This window comes from Schistocerca americana, chromosome 5, assembly GCF_021461395.2.
Source record: "Schistocerca americana isolate TAMUIC-IGC-003095 chromosome 5, iqSchAmer2.1, whole genome shotgun sequence".
Taxonomy (NCBI): domain Eukaryota; kingdom Metazoa; phylum Arthropoda; class Insecta; order Orthoptera; family Acrididae; genus Schistocerca; species Schistocerca americana.
In genome coordinates this window covers 342,949,394-342,953,456 of record NC_060123.1, presented here as the reverse complement: position 1 = coordinate 342,953,456, position 4,063 = coordinate 342,949,394, and the positions used below count along the sequence as shown (strand labels likewise).

The 4,063-nt window shown below is 42.1% G+C and overlaps 1 pseudogene; it reads right to left on the bottom strand.

Annotated features, from left to right (window-relative positions):
* Positions 1–329: 329 nt before the first annotated feature.
* LOC124616921 lies at positions 330–447 on the bottom strand (annotated as a pseudogene).
* Positions 448–4,063: the final 3,616 nt, after the last annotated feature.

Sequence of the window (4,063 nt, the reverse complement as noted above, 5' to 3'; positions counted from 1 at the left end):
GTATCAACAGTTTTCAGGATAGTTCGGTCGTGCGCCCCTGCAACGATCTGCCTCTTATAACTCCATGGGTGCCACACGAAACATTCAGTATCAGCTTGTACGATGAGTGTTAAACTAAATTCCGTCCGAACAGGCCTTCGAAGGACCTACGGTACCTACCGGCCGCCGCATCATCCTCAGCCTATAGGCGTCAGTGGATGAGGATGTGGAGGGGCATGTGGTCAGCACACCGCTGTCCCAGCCGTTATGTCAGTTTACAAGGCCGGAGCCACTACTTCTCAATCAAGTAGCTCCTCAGTTGGCGTCACAAGGGCTTAGTGCACCCTGCTTGCCAACAGCGCTCGGCAGACCGGATGGTCACCCATCCAAGTGCTAGCCCAGCCCGACAGGGCTTAACTTCGGTGATCTGATGGGAACCGGTGTTACCACTGCGGCAAGGCTGTTGGCCGAGGATTATTAGGTCTTCACCTTATTTCGCACAAGTGATTCCCTGTTTTTCCATGGCTCGATTCGTTCCTCTCTCACGGGATAATAGTGACAGACCAAGCATTCTTAGCGAGCGACTGGGTAGCTGAAGAAGTCATCTGGAGTGGTCTGCTGGAGCTGCAAAATTTACGATACTATCTCGGATCGGTGTCTATCCTAAGAGTGGTCACACACATTTTCTCTAGTGTTTGAGCAGATATTTGCTATTTCATTTTTTTAGGATTTTGTAGCTGGAGTCAGCCCAAACACATAGTGCTCATCACGTTTTTCATTCGATGCCAAGTGTCGTCGGAAAGCGTCTGTTTATTTCCCGTTACAAACAAAATTATTTTTACACAGAATTTCACGTGCCCATCGATAGAGTGGCCTCAGATTTGCCTAGTGCGACATATGTTTCATCAATACGTAGTGACGGGGACAGCAAACCTAGAAGAATAACCAGTACTCCACAGCACTGCCTTGGCCCGCGCGGTATGCAACCGCCTAACATGTAGCGCTGTTTAGACGTTGTTGGACTGCTGTGTATTCTTCGTGTGTTACTGACCCTATTAGTACATATCGATAAAAGAATGTCGGACTAGACTCATTATGGAGCGCTCTATCGAATGCACAAGTAAAATTTCGGTTGAAAATTAGTTTTGTTTGTAATGTGAAATAAAACGATGATTTCCGTTGACAATGGCCGTCGAACGAAAGACGTGACGAGCAATAACTGTTTTATACGTTCTGAGCAGTAGCAGAACTCAGTCGGCAGCGCTTTGCTATGTTCAAAATTTCTGTCAATATGTTGAAAAGTGATACATGACTCACGACTGATATTCACTTTCTCCAGTATCGTCGTTTCACCACTGGGTGTTCGAGTAAAAGGGCTCCAGTTCTTTTGTGATTCCCGAGTCTTCATAGAAAGATGGTCTACCACTTAGTTCTTCGTCATTCATACTTGTTTAAACACACTAGAAGCATCTGAGACACTTAACCAACGTTTCATACTATGCTGTAATGTTGGCGTACATTCACCATCTCGGCACGGATTGTTGAAGCTTTATTCTCCTTCAAATGCAGAACATGAAATACGTGCGATACTCCCATTCCTCGGCGACAGCACCGTTTTGTTCTGGCTCCACTAGCGACGCGCTACCGCACTGTGGAGCGGGTATTTCAATGTATACTTAAACTAAACCAAAAAAATAATCACGCAACACTAGTTTCCCGAGGTGATAATTGAAACATTATGACTGCACCTCGTAGCTTGGATGTACTGCAGTACGGGATTGTTACGAAGATAGCCGACTGCCTCGGGAAGACGCTTGACACATCAGTATAACACGTGTTAGCATAGGATAGAACTGACATCTGTCGATATTAATAGTAGCTATGGAAGAAGTAAGAGACCATTAATGGCTCTCACGTCCGTGCTCCATTGTGATGTACATCTGATACGTATCGAGGGGGTGATGCATGCTGCTTCACTTTTACGTGCGCTTCTGTCTGCTCTGCATCTGAGAGACGATATGCTACCTGTCATCGAGTGATAGGAGCTCCTCTGTTCTCCGAAGTCCGTGACACCATTAGCGATCCTGCGAAGGCATTCTATTAATATCTGACAAGCTGTATACCTATAACAACTTATCTATGACTACCTGCGTCGTTATAAAATAGTCTCTTATACATGTTCTTGAGTGACATTAAAAGCACCTTCACGTAGCGCCAAAGTGACAGTTGCCTTTCCCGCTAAGGTGCCTGTTATAATTGCACAGCAGGCGACGTTCTCTTTAGTGGTCACATGCTTGTGGCGAAGTGATAAATAACGTTGTCCGCCTCATGTAAATCCTCGTTTCTATGCTGGAGTTTTATTGATATATGACGTCATTACCCACATGGACAAATGTACTGGCCTGGTTCTCCGTGTACGGTTATTGCAAGTTTCTTGGAACTGATATACTTAATCCTGTTTCGGAGACGTCCTTATGTAGCAGCGATTATCGGAAAAATGGCACATATTTTCTGATTACTAATGAGGAAACAAGCTGCTCCACAGACGCACGGCTCCTGTAGAGGAAAATATTTGATCTTCTCATGTGGCCATAGTTTTAATCTTACATGCCTTATGTATACCGGCAATATAATCCGTCTTCCTGATGTATGTACAAGATCGTATATTTTGCTACCCTTCAACATACATTTAGTTATTTTCGCATATGCAAAATCCAAGTTACTTCAGGAACTGTACTGACCAGCAATTTTTTAAAAAAGACACTACCTTCGTCGATCGGCAAAGGAGCAGTTTAGGACTAACTTAATGTTTTCTACTGCCTATATCAGAGTTGGATGTCGGTCAGTTCTTTTCGATCTTTTCTTGAGACGAACAATATGTAATGATTTTATCTGAGGAAGTGCACAAAAAATTATTTATATCACTGTACATCATGCTTTTCTTCAAATTCCTGCATGAAAGAGAAGCAATATAAAATCTTAAAACATGATAACCGGAAATCGGCTTCTAAGAGAATTAGGGAAACATTAAAGCATGTAATAAAAACTAACAGCAGAAGGAAGTGGACCATAGCGCAGTTGTGGTTCAGTTCCCCAGAGTCAAACACACCATTAAAAGTAAAACTGTGAAAATGGTGGAAACTGAGGTCAGTATTGTCGAAAGACTGTCTGAATGAACATGGATGAACAGTGTATTGAACAGAAGCAAAAGTGCGATTTCAGATTTATCGAAACGTCACACTTCAAGCGGCGCATCTGATGATATCAGAAATATGTGGAGTGAAACATTTAGCCAAATAGAAACTTGTAAATTATAGATTGCAGCGATCAGTCGTTATTTTTTTAAATTTTATTATCCAGATCTAGATTTCGGCTAGAAGCTAGCCATTCTCATTGCACTATTATTTTCGCTCAAAGCATGTAAGTCTCTGAGTATTCAATGAACTGTGGGTGAAACCCGATTAACAGGGACTTATATGCTTTGAGCGAAAATAATAGTGCATTGAGAATGACTAGCTTCTAGCCGAAATCTAGATCTGCATAATAAAATTTAAAAAGGACGACTGATTGCTGCAATTTATAATTTACAAGTCAATGTAACAGTCGCTGAGTGGAACCGCTTCCCGAATGGAAGATAACCTGACCAAATAGAAACTGTGGTCATTTCCGCTAAGCAATAGCAGTTTATGGGGTACTGAGATCACCGCTGGCTGGGCCAGATTACTGACAGCACGTTTAGTTGTGATATGCAATTCTAACCACGTAAGTGCTGTGTTTGCGCATATCAGAGTCACATTTTTTGAATGTATCTTACATCAGACCACAATTTAAAAGTGCATCTATAATAATGTTATTATAATACTAAACACAGCCCCAAATTAACTAGCTAGTCACGAAAAGCATCTGACATCCAGTTTGAGCCTCAAAGAAGTGCCACGCTACTTGTATGAGGCGCAGTTTTCATAATTTATACTAGCACCAACTCTTCTAAGGGTAATGAGATACTATAAGCATAACAGCAACAACAACAAAAACAATATTAATAATAACGCGTAACTGGAGAAACTTAAAATAGGTTATGCAA